This window comes from Girardinichthys multiradiatus, chromosome 5 (assembly GCF_021462225.1).
Source record: "Girardinichthys multiradiatus isolate DD_20200921_A chromosome 5, DD_fGirMul_XY1, whole genome shotgun sequence".
NCBI classification, from domain to species: Eukaryota; Metazoa; Chordata; class Actinopteri; order Cyprinodontiformes; family Goodeidae; genus Girardinichthys; species Girardinichthys multiradiatus.
Window position 1 is genome coordinate 25,649,751 of NC_061798.1, and position 19,919 is coordinate 25,669,669.

The 19,919-nt window shown below is 39.1% G+C and overlaps 1 pseudogene; it reads right to left on the bottom strand.

The window, feature by feature from the left end:
- Positions 1-10,057: 10,057 nt before the first annotated feature.
- LOC124869001 lies at positions 10,058-18,889 on the bottom strand (annotated as a pseudogene).
- Positions 18,890-19,919: the final 1,030 nt, after the last annotated feature.

Sequence of the window (19,919 nt, forward strand, 5' to 3'; positions counted from 1 at the left end):
CAAACTTTAAACGAGACCTTTTATGGATATCTTTGATAAATGGCTTTCTTCTTGCCACTCTTCCATGAAGGCCAGATTTGTGCAGTGTACAACTGATTGTTGTCCTATGGACAGACTCTCCCACCTCAGCTGTAGATCTCTGCTGTTCATCCAGAGTGATCATTGGCCACTTGGCTGCATCTCTGATCAGTCTTCTTCTTGTTCGAGATGAAAGTTTAGAGGGACGGCCGGGTCTTGGTAGATTTGCAGTGGTGTGATACTCCTTCCATTTCAATATAATTGCTTGCACAGTGCTCCTTGGGATGTTTAAAGCTTGCGAAATCTTTTTGTATCCAAATCTGGCTTTAAACTTCTCCACAACAGTATCTCGGACCTGCCTGGTGTGTTCCTTGGTCTTCATGATGGTCTCTACGCTTTGAACAGAACCCTGAGACTATCACAGAGCAGGTGCATTTATACGGAGACTTGATTACACACAGGTGGATTCTATTTATCATCAGTCATTTGGGACAACATTGGATCATTCAGAGATCCTCACTGAACTTCTGGAGTGAGTTTGCTGCACTGAAAGTAAAGGGGCCGAATAATATTGCACGCCCCAGTTTTCAGTTTTTAATTGTTGAAAAAGTTTGACACATCCAATAAATTTTATTCCACTTCACGATTGTGTCCCACTTGTTGTTGATTCTCAAACACTCTGTTTTCGAGCCTTTATTTTTTTTAAAGATTAGTATGTTTAATACCTCCCAAAAGGTTGATATTGTCAAATGATACTTTTGATCTGACAAACAGGCCGCATCAGAAAATATCTGGATGATTTTTTAATCACACCCCACTATGAATATTAAACAAAAGTAATGAAAACAAGTTGGATCTTGTGCCTAAAAGCTAAATTGTTGTTGTTTTTTTTTTGAGTTTTTTCTTAGTTGTGTGTTAAGTTTATGATAACATTGTATCTGTCAGGGTGTGAAATGTTTTGCTTAGATGTTTCTATTTTGGTTGGTGTATCATGTTTATTAGTTCTTTTTCTCCCTCTACCGCCTCCTAGTGTTTTCCTTCTTAAGTTCCTTTATGGTTGTTTTCTTATTATTTTGCATGGTTTATTATTATTATTATTATTGTAATTGTGTTCTTTGTCTTCCTTGGATTCTCTAGTTTAATTTCTCTTTTAGTATCCTTGTGTTTATTTATGTTTTAGTATTTGTTCCTTTGCATTCTTGTTAGTTTATTTTCTGTTTCCTTTCCAGTCAGTATTGTTTTGTTTACTTTTGTACACACTTTTGGTTTCTTTAGTCAGATCTCTGGTTATGGTGTTCTTTTGTTCCCTCTATTTTCTCTGTTTACTTTAGTTAATCTTCTTTCAAGGTTCTTATGTTTCTTTGGTTATTTATCTTTGTCCTTAGCTTCCTTTAGTTCTGGTTCCCTGATTCTTGTTTATGCAGTATTTACTTATGGTTTTGTTTTATACAGGTCCTTCTGTGCGCCTGACCTGGGCTACAGAGAAGCAGCACTGGACTGTTGCTTAGTGGTCCAAAGTACTTTTTTCGGATGAAAGCAAATTCTGCATGTCATTCGGAAATCAAGGTGCCAGAGTCTGGAGGAAGACTGGGGAGAAGGAAATGCCAAAATGCCAGAAGTCCAGTGTCAAGTACCCACAGTCAGTGATGGTCCGGGGTGCCGTGTCAGCTGCTGGTGTTGGTCCACTGTGTTTTATCAAGGGCAGGGTCAATGCAGCTAGCTATCAGGAGATTTTGGAGCACTTCATGCTTCCATCTGCTAAAAAGCTTTATGGAGATGAAGATTTCATTTTTCAGCACGACCTGGCACCTGCTCACAGTGCCAAAACCACTTGTAAATGGTTTACTGACCATGGTATCTCTGTGCTCAATTGGCCTGCCAACTCTCCTGACCTGAACCCCATAGGGAATCTGTGGGATATTGTGAAGAGAATGTTGAGAGACTCAAGACCCAACACTCTGGATGAGCCAAAGGCTGCTATCGAAGCATCCTGGGCCTCCATAAGACCTCAGCAGTGCCACAGGCTGATTGCCTCCATGCCACGCTGCATTGAAGCAGTCATTTCTGCAAAAGGATTCCCGACCAAGTATTGAGTGCATAACTGTACATGATTATTTGAAGGTTGACGTTTTTTGTATTAAAAACACTTTTCTTTTATTGGTCGGATGAAATATGCTAATTTTGTGAGATAGGAATTTTGGTTTTCATGAGCTGTATGCCACAATCATCCGTATTAAGACAATAAAAGACCTGAAATATTTCAGTTAGTGTGCAATGAATCTAAAATATATGAATGTTAAATTTTCATCATGACATTATGGAAAATAATTAACTTTATCACAATATGCTAATGTTTTGAGAAGGACCTGTAGTCAGTTCTCTTTAGGTTATGTCTTATGTCCCCTTTGTTTTCTAGTTTGGTCTCCTTAACCACTATTCATACTCCCTCAGTTCTCTGCAGCCTGATTCACACCTGTTCCCCATTCTCCTCTGATTACCTACCTCTGTGTCTCATTGGTTCATACCTCACTTCCCTATGTTCATAAGCTCTCTGGTTTTGTTTGTTTGTTCCTCGCTGGTTCTTCTGTTACAACTCCGTTCTCAACACCGTGCACCTACCCTTGCCTAAGTACTTCGATTGTTCCTGCAGTTTCAACTTTGTAAGTTTTTGGATTATTTATGCTTGCAGTGATTTGCTACATTCTTGCTACGCTTGGAAAACTTTTTGATTATTCTTACAATAAAGAAGAAAGCTCCTATAAACTTGCTGCTGCCTAGCTCTTGTCTGTGCTTTGGTCAACCTGAACCACAGAACGCAACGGTATCGTTTATTTTTCCTAAATTTTTCATAAGTGAATGTTATGTGTCTTAGTAAACAAAAGTAGTTACCATCCTAGATTGAAAGCGGGTGAAAAACCAGCCAAAGTGCAAAGAAAACCTCTGAAAAACCTTTACAATGACTGATAAAAGATTAACTAAGAACATTAAAAGATTACAGGAAAGTCTGGAAACTTGGAAGGAAATAAAAATTGATTAACAAGGAGTAACTTGTTTTGAACAATTCTATAGATATGAATATAATTGCAAGAGAGGAGGAATTATAAACTCTGGTTAACCAGAGCAATTAACTGCATTGTGATTTTCACAATGGCTCCTAGTTTTAAACGTTTTAAGCTCATAGCTCCTGCTATACAAAACAACTGAACTAAACAAGAGCTAATGGAACAGTACAGCATGCCATATACAGCACACAGCAGCAGCTTCACTAACAAGGTTCTGTGGTAATGAGCTAGAGGAGCTGAAAACACATATGCACGAGTGGACACACCCGTACACACACCCACAAACAACACCTAAATGTGCCGAGATACCATCAGCATGCTCACTTTGCTGTCACCACTTTGGAGTGTTTGTTGCCATGGTGACAGTGTGATTTATTTCCCAATTAAGACTTGGTGAACTTGCACACTTTACGCCCGGTAATATCAAGCTGCACATAAATTACCTTCAAGCCTAAAGTGGCCTGTGTGCTATTAAAGCCAAATGAATACCACCATCCGGTGTCAGAAGGGGAAGCTTCGGCATCAGGAGTTGCATCTTTGTTTTGTTTAGTGGTCACAAACGGATATTTCCTGATAATTGTGCGCTGCATCTAATTGGCAATTAATGTGCCTGCAAAATACAGATGAATTTCAGTGGCCTTCGCATCAAATAAAAATCTTTTTTCATGCACCTTGCTTAAAATGAAGATAAACAACGTGCGGATGGATGAGAGTCAGTAAGCAGGTGGGAATGTAATGGAATCAATTAGGCAAACACTCTTGATTTATATTCAGAGCTGATAACAAAGAAAGCTTAATTTAGTTTCCATTCCCTTCCTATTGATATCTTCCTAATGTTTCTTCAAAAACAGCTGATAAATCCCACACTGCGTCTTGTGACAAATAATTAGAGCGTCAGACCTTTCTCTTAATATTTCCTATTTCATGCTCATGTTAGAATTAATTCACAAACACAAGCATTGTATCTATGAAATTAGCCCTTTCTGTTTGCATTTGTTCATGCACAATTTTCCTTATATTGACACGAATGGTCTTTGCATATTTCAGGGTGTTTGAATATGAGTAAAAGAACCTTGTTTGCTCGAGTTTGCAAATACGAGTTTAGCATTCTTCTGTAATGAACCCCTTCTGTTGCTCTCTCTTATCTATTCCCCTCATTGTCTCCCCCCTCTCCCCTCCCGCTCGCTGCGGCGCTCTTGAGAAGAACTCGTCTGGCCCTCATTAATGTCCTTGGCATCCGCTTGGCTCCGCAACACTCTTACTCTCCCCAGCCTCTTACAGCTTCATCCCACATTCTGACCATGTCACTGCTATACGCAAAACACTAGCAGGCTTCAACTGCAATTAGTGCTTATGTCGTCAGCCGCTTGCAAATGCATACACACTCACATACACACACACACACAGGAGAAGTGTTTCTGGCTAGATCTTTTTTGTGCCATCGACCATATTTCCCATCCTTCACCCCCGCAACCCTTTAAGTAATGAAGGACTTGTTGGACAATAATTAGAATAGCTTATTAAGCATTCAGTTGTTTTGCAGAAACACACTAGGATGCCATGTTCTCTTAGAGAAGGCCTTTATATAGGGCAGAACAACTCAGCTCCAGAAGTGTATGTGGATAACAAACCGAGGACAAGGTTGCATCAAGTTCAGGTTTAAATTATACTTTGTTGGTGACAGTGCCTTACAGTCTTCGTACTCCTTATGTCACGACCCACAGGTGTTTTGGTTTTCATTTGTATTTGTATTTTATTTTTTTCCTTGTTTATTTATATTCTAGAAGGTCTTGCCATATTACTTAATTCCTTAAGGTTTAGTCTCCTACTTATTTCTTGTGTTCTGTTCTCTGTGTATTCTAGTTTATTTACTTAGGTCTGTGTTAAACTTTTACCCTTAGTACACTTCTTTGTGTATTAGATCAGCTCCCTTTGTGATAATTAATCTTCCTCTCTCAGCGTCCCTGCCTTCATTCTGCTACAGCTGTTCCACATTTCCTCTGATTAGCTCTGCTGGTTCCTTTGTCATTTTTCACCCCTGCCTAGGTATTAAGGCTCCTGGTTTTTCATTGTTCATTGCTGGATTCTTCCATTTAACTTCCATTTAACACTGCCAGTTTCTCTGTCTGTGCCCTTTGTCCTGTTTGCCCTTTTCAAGACTTGTAGGCTTTCGGTTTTATTGTTAAATATCTGACTGACTGACTGACTGATCATTCACTATGCTCATCCGAAGTTTCTGTCTGCATATTAGTTTAAACTAGAACCTGCAAAATATGACACCTTGTACTGTTTCACATTTTGTCTTATAACAGACAGAAATGTCAATATATTTTATTGGAATTTTATGTGCCAGACAATAATTCCAGACAATATTGCATAGTTGTATGCATAGTTGTACCATAGTAAAATGAAAATCATACATGGTTTTCAAAGTTTTTTCCAGATAAAAAACTTAAAGCGTGGAATGTTTATGTATTAAGACCCTTTTACTTTTTTACCTTTTTATAAAAGCCACTCCAATCAGTTGCCTTTCAGTGTCATCCATGTACCTGGTAATTAGTGTACTTGTATGTAATTATAAATACAGTTAAATTGTAGCTTATCACAAGGAACCAGAAGAGCTAATCAGCCAAAGCTGCCCTGGGGCGGACTGACAGATATGGGGCTACCATACAATCTGTGCCACCGTGCCCTTTGACCACCATCAGGAGGCAAGGTGGGTGAAGTATCTTGCCCAAGATTACAGTGACTGAGACAGACGGATTGGGGGTTCAAACCATCAACCCGCTAGTTACAGGACAAAGCCCTACCTGTTGAGTCATGGTGAGGAACACACTAGATTGGTCAGAGATAACGTTGTGAAGTATAAAGCAGTGTTAGGTTACAAAACAATATCCCAAGCTTTGAGCACAGAGCATTATTCAAATCAGTTTTATTAATAAAGGGGTATTGTACATTTACACTCTACCAAGACCTGGTCATCCATCCAAAATGACAGGGCAGGGAAGGATAGTTTTAATCAGTAGTAGCTAGTTAGTTCCTTGATAACGCTGGAGGAGCTACAGATATCCGCAGTTCAGCTGGGAGATTCTGTTGACCTGAAAACTATTATACAATCCATAAATCTGATCTTTATGGAAAAACTGGCAATGTTACTGAATTGTTCAAAAAAAGCAACAAAAAAAAATAGTCCGATCTACAGTTTGAAACAGCCAGTGTTGGCGAGACAGCAAACATGAGAACGGAGCTGGTCCAGTCAGGACCAATTGAACTCTGTAGCCTTCACACAAAATGTGACTGCATGTGCGGACAAAAATTAACACCCTAAACATGGTGTCTGCACAATGAAACATGGTGATAGCAGCATCATGCTGTGCAGATGCTTTTTCTTCATCAGAATCAAAGAAGCTGGTCAGAGTTGATTGGAAGATGGATGAAATTAAAGCATAGTCTTATTAAAATGATGTAAACCTAAATCTAAGTGAGAATCTGTGGCATTACTGAAAACTGCTGTTCATGGGGCTACACATCCAACCTGACTGAACTAAACCTGACTGATATTAAGTAATATGAAAGTGATTACAATGTCAGTTTCTAGATGTGCTAGGATGGTTAAACTCCAAAAGACGGTGACTGCAGCAAAAGGTTTTAAAGAGGCTAAAAATAAATGCATACTCCACTTTTAAGATTTTTTAATATGTTAAAAAACATTGAAAATCGAGCATATTTTAGGATTCAATATTTTAAAATGAGGAAATCAACAGCATTAGCAGCAAAGTGACAGGCAAATGGAAGCACACAGATAGACCTACAAATATAAGGACTGTACAGCAAAGTCAAAAATACAATGTAAGAAAAACTATACCTTTCTGAAAAATAGCAGATACAGATTCTAAGTTTTGTGGAAGCGTTGCATATGGTATGCTTTTATGTACCTGAGGAAAATGTAGAAAAGTAAACAGTTTATTGGGTTTATTGGGGCATTGATGGTTATAAAATCTAATAGCTGCTGGGAGGAACGATACCCCTCTTACGTGCATTTAGGATGCAGCAGGTTACTAATGAACCTCTCCAGCTTCATGCATGGGGTGGAAGACTTCCAAGAGTAACGTTATTTTTGCCATAGTTCTTCTGTCTCCCACCACCTGCACTGGGCCGAGTGGGCATCCTAGAACAGAGCTGGCCTTCCTGATGATCTAATCTAGTCTTTTCCTCTCAGCTGTTGATAAGCTGCTGCTCTGACAGACAGCATCATAGGAGATGCAACCACAGAGTCAAAGAAAGGTCTTGCAGAGTGCCCGCTGCACTCTAGAAGAACTCACAGCATCACAGCAGGTAGATTCTGCTCTGACCCTTCCTGTAAAGTGCATTGGTGTTGTGGCACCTGTCTGGTTTATTGTTTAGGTGAACACCTAGGCTCTTATAAGAGTAATATTCTTGCATTCCACAATCACACACTAAATGTGTTTTTCTATTTCAAAAATATCTGAATAAAATACATTGAAGTTTGTGGTTATGTGACAAAGTGTGAAAAAGTTCAAGGAATACTTCTGCAAGCCTCTGTAGGTAAGATTAAATAGCTCATACATACAGATCAAAGTTTTCTTTTCATTGTTTGATACCTTATATTGGAAGCCAGCCATAAAATGATTTTTTACTGCACAAAGCTAATAGGTTCCATCACACAGTGCAATCCGATTGGGTTTAAGCCATTAGCTTGCAAAAGTTATGGATTGTTTCATATTAGCTCTGGTGTAAATCTTTCATTTGGGCCTCTGTCACAGCAGCCCTGAAACCAGGCACAGTCATTACGGGTTTTTTTCCACTTATTTCGATCGTTTTGTGCTGTGGGATCACTTCTTTATCCCTTGCATTCTATTTTTCATCACAACTTTATCCTCACTCATATACTCTTTTAACTTCAGGAAATGAGACACACATCACTTGGACAGAAAAAAAGGAAATAAAAAAGAAAAAAAGAGTAAAAGAACTAGGTCTGGTGTAATCGCCAGAAAGTTTCTGACACTGAGAATCACCCCTAAGCTGATACTGAATGTTTTAGGTCTCTCTTACTGAAGGGAAATAAGACAGCTCTTGTGTTTGCATGTCTGCTGGGGCTTTGGAGGTAGAGGCAGCTACCTCTCTCCTGCTCTCCCCTCTCATCTCTTCACACTAATTAGAAAGAACTGGGTTTGAATCTTAGTGGGGACACGCATCCTCAGGCTGCTCTCAGGTAGGTGTGGGAGAGTCATCATTCATCAAAGGCTTTTATGAAGATTCTGTTTTTGTGAGAAACATAATTTTAGGTCTTATTTTATTAGACCTAGACATCATGGTGGAATGCAGCATGGCCACTTTTCTGTTACTCTGTGTTCATGTAGGTGAACATTGTGCTGTGTGGTAGCAAGGCACCACAGGAAATGGTAAGAAGGGAGCTTATGCGGCTGGCTCTCTAGGTATAATCACAGCTCCTATTTCAAAGACGAGAATGCCAATTAAAACTGATAGGGCTCAATGTGTGCTTTGGGGCTGCCACAGTAAAGAGCAACACAGGCAACATGAAAATATTTCACCCTTCAGTCTTCTGGTCAGGAAAAGTGGAATCTGGTAATCTGAAGAGAACTTCTGCTAAATATGCAGGCTTTATTAGGACCCGTAGCAAGGAAATGGTGACAGAGTCACAAGGTAAACAACATCATCATTTGTGTCAATATACTGTGCCTTGTAAAAAAATTTGCACCCTGTGAACTTTTCCACATTTTATTGTATTACAACCTCAAACGTCAATGTATTGCAATTTTATGTGATAGACCACACAAAGTAGTGCATAATATTGAAATCTGAAAAGTGTGCCTTTCATTTGTATTTAGTTGTCCTGAGCAAACACTTTATAGAAACACCTTTCAATGAACTTTTTGCCTGTTCTTTGCGAAATTGTTCAAACTCTGTTGGATTAGATTAAGGGTATCTGTGAATAACAATCGTCTAGCCTTGCTGAAGATTCTAAATTGGATGGCGGTCTGGACTTTGACTGGGCCATCCTAACATACCAATATGATTTGAACTAAACCATTCTATTGCAGCTCTGGTTGCATGTTTAGGGTTGTTGTCCTGCTGGAAGGCAAACCTCTCCTCTGTACCAGTCTCAAGTTTACTATAGTCTCTGACAAGGTTTCCTTCAGGATTGCGCTGTATTTATCTCAGTTCATGATCCCATTAACTCATAATGCAGCCACCTCCATGTTTCGTTATGGGGATGGTTTGATGTGATGTGATGTGCAGCGCTAGTTTTTTTGCTACATAGCGTTTTTCGTGCAGGTCAAACAGTTTAATTCTGGTCTTGTTTAACCAAAACAGCTTCTTCCATGTGTTTGCTGCTTTTAAATGAAATTCCTTTGTTTAACTTCATTTAACTCCAATCTGGGCTGTAAACCCCTGCAGCTCTTCACAAATAAACTCCTTTTGTGACATAACACTGCTATGAAGTTCTCAAATCAAATTACACTAAGACAGACTATTTTGTAATAAGTTTACTTCTGTCGGTAAAAGGTTATGCTGTATTTTATTTAGGGGTATCCCAGAGAAGGAGGCTGAGTTTAAATCCACACCATGCTTTTCAGTTATTTGTTGAACATTTTGAAAACTCCATAACATTTTTCTTTCTCTTCACAGTTCTACATTATTTTTTGTTGATTTGTCACCTAAAAAACATTTTTGTGTAATTATATAATTAAAAGATAATGAACTGGAGAGGGTCATGATGAGTCATCTGAACACTTCAAGCAACACTGATCACATTCTAATTCAGTTTTATTGTTAAAAACAATTTTGAGTATTTGTAAATAAATGGTCAAGTAAATTGTTTGGTTATTTGTCAATCATAGGGACAAAAACAGAGACTCTTTATAACAAAGGTTTATTTATTTATTTAGTTTTATTTATTTAATTTGGTCTTGTTGCTGCTTATCGGTGTTGCAAAACACTTCCGGTTACCCAGGTGGTCCTCATCATCAAAGCAATCAAGAAAAGTAGGTCACACTGTGCTCATTCAATTTATGCATATGTCCAATATTATGTGACGTGTGTGTCTGCGTGCATGCACAGATGTGTGTGAAGTGTAACACAGTCTGACAAGCTGAAAACATATTTCTGTCATATTGTTCTACATCATTAAGCAACAAAGATTGATTGCCCTTTGTTCGGTGCCAGAAAGCATTTCGCACAGTTGCCCTGCTGCTGCTATGGTGATTATGGTGTGTCTCTATATCATTTTATTAGAAAGAATTAATATATTAATTTTCTTTTTTTTTAACTCAGGCCCTTCCCTTCCACAGATCAGATTCAGGCTGGACCCAATCCTCCCCCACGAAGCTCTGCAAGCGGATAGTTTGGAAATACTCCAGGCAGTGGCTAAGAGGCAGAAAGGGAATATAATCATGTGCAAAAATGTTATGCAAACATCCTCATGAAAAAAATGCTCAAATATGTAGTAGCTACACGTCGAAACTACAAATTATGAAGAGGTATGAAAATGCCTTCTCCTTTTTTAAATTTGCAGACACAATTTGTTTGTAGCAACCAATAGTTTTCTATAAGCTATTGCTTATAGGAAACTATTGTAATATTGTATTATAAGAGCAGCTGTAAAATGGAATACTAAGTCTGAAAATTAAATCAGAAATGATAACACTGATGAATCTTTTTGTGACGTCTCCCTTTAGTATAACTGAAAGAAGAAAGAAAGAAAAAAGCTACAAAAAAAGAAGTCAGTGGAACATTTATAAAGTAGTTGAGAGCAGCCACTGCTGCTACTGATCTAATAATTGGAAAATAAGATGGCCTCTTCAAGAGAAACTGCATTTCTTGCCAAACAAATTGCCTGCTTTTCCCTCTGAAATTTACTGATCATTACTTACAGCCTCTTTAAAGAAGGTACGCTTTGCATGAATCATTAGTGATCTTATACTCAAGCAGATCAACAGTTTCTGCTGTGGAGTTAACTGGTAAAGCATAGGCCTGTGTAATAATCTCTTCTGGGCAGATTTTATTTTGGATTTTTGTTTTTCTACCTCTTACTGTTTTCTGTTTTTTCAAAATTACATAAAAACCAATACAAAATCTGATTTGACTGACTCAGTCTGACTCTGTCTGTAACTACTGACTCAGTAGTTACAGACAGAAAAAAGCAACAACCTCATTAACAGCATTTCTCAAATGTTGGAATTGATCAGGCTAACACCAGTGGCAATGAAAGATTTACTCTGTCTATTACAGAGTGGCGTTCTATATCTCCATCCTGATTGCAAAAGTTTGACCCCATAGTGGATGGCCGGGATCGGACATTATAATCTTAGCTTTCTTTAATGAGCTATATCATAGAAGTCACTGAAATTGTCAAAAGGGATGCCAGCGATTATACTGCATTCTTTAACAATGCTCTGCAAACAGTTATTTTTCCTGACTTAAAGTGACCTGTGCCAACAAATGATAGAAGAGGTAAGAATGGAGTCACTAAAACACGAATTAGACACTTTCATAAGAATAGGACTGACATTAAAAGTGTGAAGTTTCCAATAATAGTACATCCATTGGTGAGTTTTTTTTAACCAATCAGTCTACCTGAGGGCTGAAGCTCAATTTATCAACAATAAGTATATACACTGCTGAAAAAAATAAAGGGAACACTCAAATAACACATCCTAGATTTGAATGAATGAAATATTCTCATTGAATACTTTGTTCTGTACAAAGCTGAATGTGCTGACAACAAAATCAGACCAAAATCATCAATGGAAATCAAATGTATTAACCAATGGAGGCCTGGATTTGGAGTCACACACAAAATTAAAGTGGAAAAACACACTGCAGGCTGATCCAACTTTGATGTAATGTCCTTAAAACAAGTCAAAATGAGGCTCAGTATTGTGTGTGGCCTCCTCGTGCCTGTATGACCTCCCTACAACGCCTGGGCATGCTCCTGATGAGACGGCGGATGGTCTCCTGAGGGATCTCTTTCCAGACCTGGGCTAAGGCATCGGCCAACTCCTGGACAGTCTGTGGTGCAACGTGACGTTGGTGGATGGAGCGAGACATGATGTCCCAGATGTGCTCAATCGGATTCAGGTGTGGGGAACGGGCGGGCCAGTCAATAGCTTCAATGTCTTCATCTTGCAGGAACTGCTGATACACTCCAGCCACATGAGGTCTAGCATGGTCCTGCATTAGGAGGAACCCAGGAAGAACCACACCAGCATATGGTCTCACAAGGGGTCTGAGGATCTCATCTTGGTACCTAATGGCAGTCAGGCTATCTCTGGCGAGCACATGGAGGACCATGCGGCCCTCCAAAGAAATGCCAACCCACACCATTACTGACCCACTGCCAAACCGGTCATGCTGAAGGATGTTGCAGGCAGCAGATCGCTCTCCACAGTGTCTCCAGACTGTCATGTCTGTCACATGTGCTCAGTGTGAACCTGCTTTCACCTGTGAAGAGCACAGGGCCTTGGTGGCGAATTTGCCAATCCTGGTGTTCTCTGGCAAATGCCAAGCGTCCTGCACAGTGTTGGGCTGTGAGCACAACCCACATTTGTGGACGTCGGGCCCTCATACCATCCTCATGGAGTCGGTTTCTAACTGTTTGTGCAGAGACATGCACATTTGTGGCCTGCTGGAGGTCATTTTGCAGGGCTCTGGCAGTGCTCCTCCTGTTCCTCCTTGCACAAAGGCGGAGGTAGCGGTCCTGCTGCAGGGTTGTTGCCCTCCTACGGCCTCCTCCACGTCTCCTGGTGTACTGGCCTGTCTCCTGGTAGCGCCTCCAGGCTCTGGACACTACGCTGACAGACACAGCAAACCTTCTTGCCACAGCTTGCATTGTTGTGCCATCCTGGATGAGCTGCACTACCTGAGCCACTTGTGTGGGTTGTAGAGTCCGTCTCATGTTACCACGAGTGTGAAAGCACCACCAACATTCAAATGTGACCAAAACATCAGCCAGAAAGCATAGGTACTGAGAAGTAGTCTGTGGTCCCCACCTGCAGAACCACTCCTTTATTGAGTGTGTCTTGCTAATCACCAAAGATTTCCCTCTGTTGTCTATTCCATTTGCACAACATGTGAAATTGATTGTCAATCAGTGTAACTTCATAAGTGGACAGTTTGATTTCGCAGAAGTTTGATTTACTTGGAGTTATATTGTGTTCACTTTATTTTTTTGAGCAGTGTATATTGTGGCACCAGCTCCATTGGTTGTTGATCTCGACTGATTGCGATACAGGGCTTTTATGAAAGTCGGTACATATTTCTTTCGTTTCACATTTATGTTTACTTTTAAAAGTCAATAACTACCAGGCCATGCTCTGTGCATTCACTTTTTAAGTCATCAGACAGTCATTGACACACAATGAGGGTCAGCAGCGAAAGGTCATCGCTAACTAAACTAGCTGCTCATACACTTGTATCCAAGCATTTTAATAAGAAGTTGAGCAAAAGAAGAAAACGTGGTAGAAAAGTCTGTACAATCAACATGGATAACTGGAGCCTTCAGAAAACTGTGAAGTAAAGCACATTCAAAGAGTTTGGAGGAGATTCAAAAGGCTTGTACAGGAGCTGGCTTCGAGAGCCACCGCACACAACAACTGTTGCATTCTTTGTGTTGAGCCACTCAAGAACCAAAGACAAAGGAGGATTCTTTCTGCAAAGGAGAACTGCTCTACTATTCTTGCGTTGAAGAAATGGAGAAGCTGACATGCTTTATGGAGATGCTGATTTCATTTTGCAGCAAGGCTTGGGACCTGCCTACACCTTCAAATCCTGCCTGGGACCTTCAAATCATTGTGATACAGTCTGGGCCCCATGGTAACTCTATCAGAAAAGAGCATGTCCAGGAAAAACTTGGGCCCCTAATAGGAGATAGTTGTAAAATCTCTGTGCTTATACGTGACAGAAAGAACAAAGCCAAAAGGATAAGAGACAGTAATAAACAATCAAAAAAACGATAAACTGTCAGGTACAACCACACACAGAGTTAATATCAACAACTAAGTCATATAAACTGGCTTTACTGAACATTAGATCTCTGTCAGGAAAATAATTTTTAATCAATGACTTCATTACTGACCACGATCTTGATGTTATGTTTTTAACAGAAACATGGTTACATGAATTTAATGAAGCTCCCATTCTGATAGAGGCGACGCCTCCGAACTACAATATTCTTTGTGAGAGCAGACAACAAAGAAAAGGCGGAGGAGTGGCCACTTTGTTTAAAGATTTATTAGAGTGTAAAAAAGTATTTCTGGGCAAAGTTGACTCTTTTGAATATTTGGCTCTCCGGGTAAAGAGCCCGGTCCGAACAATGTTCTTGAATATTTACAGGCCTCCTAAGTCCAAAACAAACTTTATCAGTGATTTTAATGAGCTTTTATCTGTGATTTGTGTTTATTATGACTGTTTAATTATTGTGCGAGACTTCAACATTCACATGGACAATCCTGAAGACAGAAGTGCAATAGATCTATGTGACACTCTTAGAAATTTTGGTTTGACTCAACATGTTAAACAGCAAACGCACAAACAGGGACATATTTTGGACTTGATCATCACTAAGGGTCTAAACATTTCCAAGGTGTCTGTAACTGATGTTGCTCTATCTGACCACTTTTCTGTTATTTTTGAAAGCATCATCTGCAATGACTCAGTTTGCCAAAGAGACATGATAAGAAAACGCATCTTTAAGGACGGTGCTGCTGAAACCTTTAACCAGATTTATTCTTCTACCTCCACTTTGCCCTGTAACACTGTAGATGAGCTGGTTGATAACTTTCATTCTAAAATCTCGGACATCATCAATTCAATTGCTCCAATTAAAGTGAAAGTCGTTTCTGGGAAGAAAATGTCTCCATGGAGAAGTGCTCTACCAGTCAGAAGTGAAAAAAAGGAGCGTCTAAAAGCTGAACGCAGGTGGCAAAAGACTGCTCTCCAGGTTCACTATATTATCTATAAAGAGAGACTCTACAGATATAACCTACAACTGAAAAATGCAAGGGAATCCTTTTCTGAGATCATCAGCAAAAACATTAACAATGCTCATGCATTGTTTGCCACGGTCGACAGGTTAACAAACCCTCCTGTAACTGTAGCATCTGAACTCCACTCTACCAGGGCCTGCAATGAATTTGCTAAATTCTTTACTGAAAAAACCCAAAAGATCAGACAGGCAGTCAGCATATCCACATCAACTCCAGTACCAATGTTGTCTCCAACTAGAACTGATTTTGACAAAATTTCCCAATTTCACCAAATAAACTGCAAAATCTTAGAAGAAATCGTACAGCAACTAAGCTCTTCTTCCTGCTGTCTCGATCTTTTACCCACAGCTTTCCTTAAGAAAGCTTTGCCTGTAATAACATCTGATTTAACACAAATAATAAACACGTCCCTTTTGTCAGGTGTTTTTCCAAAGGCCCTAAAAACACCATTTATCAAACCTCTATTGAAAAAGAGCAACTTGGACAAGCTGCTACTACAGAACTACAGGCCAATATCAAACCTCCCCTTCAACAGTAAGATTATTGAAAAAGCTGTGTTTCAGCAGTTAAACAACTTCCTAACAACGACCAACCACTTCGATGTCTTCCAGTCAGGCTTCCGTGCTCACCACAGTACAGAGACTGCTCTTGTCAAGGTGTTCAATGACATCCGTATAAATGCAGACTGTGGAAGAACCACGGTGCTGGTATTATTGGACCTTAGTGCAGCATTCGTCACTGTTGATCACTCCATTTTATTAGAGCGCCTGGAAAACTGGGTCGGCGTTTCTGGTACTTGAAGGACAGGGACTTTATTGTGTCAGTAGGTAACTTTACATCAGGGAGCACAAAAATCACATGTGGCGTTCCCCAAGGGTCCATCTTAGGGCCCCTCCTTTTCAATATCTACATGCTCCCCCTAACTCAGATTTTAATAAACAACAACGTAAGTTATGATAACTATGCAAATGACACACAGCTATGATGTCACCAGGTGACCATGAACACATTCAAGCGCTGAGTAAATGCTTAGAAGAAATCAATGCATGGATGGGCCTAAATTTTCTTCAGTTGAATCAAAACAAAACTGAAGTAATAATCTTTGGACCAAAGGAAGAGCGTTTAAAAGTTAGCACACAGCTTCAGTTAATACAGCTAGAAACCACCAGTCAGGCTCGAAACCTGGGTGTAGTGATGGCCTCAGGCCTGAACCTTCAGAGGCACATAAAGGTAGTAACTAGGTCGGCCTTCTATCACCTAAAGAACATCTCCAGGATTAAAGGACTAATGTCTCAGCAGGACATTGAAAAACTAATTCATGCGTTCATCTTTAGTAGAATTGATTACTGCAATGGTGTCTTCACAGGCCTGCCTAAAAAGTCGATCAGACAGCTGCAGTTGACCCAGAATGCTGCTGCCCACGTCCTCACTAGAACTAAGAAAGTGGAGCACATCACCCCAGTTCTAAAGTCCCTACACTGGCTCCCTGTAGCTCAGAGAATAGACTTTAAAATACTTCTGTTAGTCTATAAATCACTGAATGGCTTAGCACCAAAATACATTACAGACTTGTTGTCAGTGTATCAACCAGCCAGACCTCTCAGGTCATCTCGCTCAAATCTACTCTGCGTACCCAAAACCAGAACCAAACATGGAGAAGCAGCTTTTAGTTCTTATGCTCCACTAATCTGGAATAAACTGCCAGAAAACTGTAAAAGCGCCAAAACCATAAGTTGCTTTAAATCAAGATTAAAAACGTACTTGTTTAGAGTGGCCTTTGACTGTGCCATCTAGGCATGGTTAGTTGCGTTTTCAGTCCAATTTTCCTTTCATGTTCTTGTCCATCATTCTATTCTATTCTCTTTATTTTATTTTACTTTTTAAAATTACCTCTGTTGTTTGATTTTATCATTTGATTTGTTTTTCTGTGTCTGTATCTGTTTTTATTTGCTTTGTGATTGTATTGTATTTGTATGTACAGCGCTTTGAGTGTCTCGTTGCTGAAAAGCGCTATATAAATAAACTTACCTTACCTTACCTTACCTTACACTGCCAAAAGTACCAATACCTGCTTTAATAGCCATGATACCTTGGAGCTTGATTGGCCGGCAGACTGGCCTGACCTAAACCCAGTGGAAAACCTATGAAGTGTTGTCATGACGAACTTGAGAGACACCACACCTAACAATACAGATAAGCTAAAGTAACCTGTGCTTCTTTAACACTTCAGCAGAGTTACAGGCTGATCACATACATGCCACACCACACTGATGCAGTATTTTATGAAGAAGGAGCCCCGATTAAATACTGGGTCTTTATACTGCACAGTACATGGGCATACTTTTCATTAATCTGACATTTCTATAATAAAGTTAATTTTATTAATTGGTCATGTGTGATATTCTAATTATCTGAGAAACAAAATTTTGGGTTTTCATTTGGTGTAAGCCAAAATGGTAAAAATTGAGAAAATTAAATGCTTGAAACCTATGTCTTAGTGTAAGTTTTACTTTTTAACTTAATTACCAAAACAAAATTAAGAATCGTTTTGTGACGTTCAGTCCAGACTGTACAATGTTTTCTTTTTCCTATTGCGTTTATTGGTTTACGTTTCTATCAAAGAGACATCATGCATTTTAAATCTCAGAAGTGCTCCCGCATAGCATGCGACGTTCCTGGCTGATATTAAGATCTAACTATTCTCTTGAGTCAGCATACTCACACGTTGGTCTTTTGGCCTTCCACTATGTCCTCTTTGGGGATGGGGTAGAGTGCCTCGTGTGTACGTTTCTCTCCTGAGCCATAAACAGCAAAGGAGTTCATCTTGTTGACATTGGAAGGGAATTATGTCCAGGGGATTAAAGACTGACCCTGCCATGTGTCCCCTGTGAGTGTGGCTGAGAACTCAATTGGAAGGTGTTGCTGGGGAATGAGATAATGAGGAAACTTTGGATGTTTAGCACAAAAACAAACACCTTACCTACTGCATTGACACTAACTTACATAAAATACATTGCCAACTCCTGAATATAATGCCACCAGGTGTTGTCCATGTCTAAAGTAAAAACATAGAAGAGATGGGTCAGTAAACATATGGTCATAGACATGGATAGTAAAAAAAAAGGTCAGATTGAAACTTAAGGGCAAAGCACCACCTCCAGGTAATTTTGTCCTATGCAATTAAGGAAGAATATCTTCACAACTATACAAATAACAATGGAAAGATAAGACCTGTGAATAATGTCACAAGAAATTGTTGCAGAAAACAATCATTAAATCAATGTTCCATTTTTAAATGTACTGCAAACCTCAGAATATGCAATAACAACAAGAAAATTATATTAATGATTAAAATGCAGCTGGATTCCCACTAATGCTTAAACACACTCATTGTCTACAGACATTTTTTGTGGTTCCCAATCTGTAACATTAATAACATTAATTGGCTTTCTTACCTTCAAAATTCCCTTGGTCCAAGGTAGGAAACACCAGGATAACCTGGAGGTTTTCTTGGGTCATCAAAGAATGGACCGGACACTTCGATTTTCACTCCTGATTTACCATCAGAAAAGGTGATCCTGGTGAGTTCATGAGCCACTAGATTGCTGTCCCAGGTGTGCTGGATTGCAAACTCCAATTTCCTGAATGAACTGAAAGTACACAAAATAGCATCAGTGGGAATATATTGAATGACAACAAAACACTGTATAATAATACCTACAGAGCTTCACCGTATAGCAAAATGTGGACCAGTGCTAAAACCTGAAAAGCAATCTCCATGTTGTTGAATGTCTTTTTACTCACTACAGTATCCCTAAATTTCAAAAAAGCCAGTCTCTTACTGTACTCTCTCTTCAACTGTTTAAGCAAATTCTTATCAAATTATGTTTAATGTACACTGCTGTTACTCATAGCCACACAGCGAAGGGCTTCATGATGGGTAAAACTATGAAGTATTCTGTCTGCTGGCTTAATCATTGAATTTGTGGTTAAAAAGTAGAGTTGTATGATACGATTCTTCAACAAAATACCCATAAAACATTTTTCAACAATAACTTCGACTCGTGTTAGGACTGAAACATAGACATTTTTCACTAATCTTTAAAAAACATAGAGGTATAAGATGTATGCTATGACAGCAAAATTTATGACTAATACAAATGCAACCTAAACAGTGTTTTGAACCATATTGCTGAGCTTTAGTTGCCCTTCAAAAGACAGTTATCCATTAATTTGATGGAATTACATCAGAAATACACACTTTTTTCACTGGTTGATTATAAAAATCCAATTTGGCATTTATTTAAAAAAAACTTGTAATATTTTTCCCTCATTTTCTTGCATGATGAAACTGTTCAATGATCGAATGCATGCATCTCTAGCTATGTTTAGCTGTAATTGTGTCATCACTTCAGCTAGCTATAAATGATATGCCAAAACTCTTAAAAGACTTTAAAGGCTTTGTTGTCAATTTCATGTTTTTAAAAGAAAATTTGGTAGGGTCAGATTAGTTAAATAACTATTAGCCTTACTTTTATCTGTCTGTGTAAATAATTGTTTCTCTAAGACTGAAAGCCTCAGAGTTATCTTACATTATGCTATCTTTAGTAACTCTGAAGACATCTTGTATACACAATCATATATTAGTCTGGTTTCAAAGAACTTAAAATTTCTAAATGATCTTTTATTAGTTACAGATCCAGGAAACTTTCGTGCCCCACAACGACCTTTGACACTATTGACAACAATCTCCCTTTAGTATAACTGAAACAATAAAATGTATTGTACTAGAATGGTGTAGATCTTAATG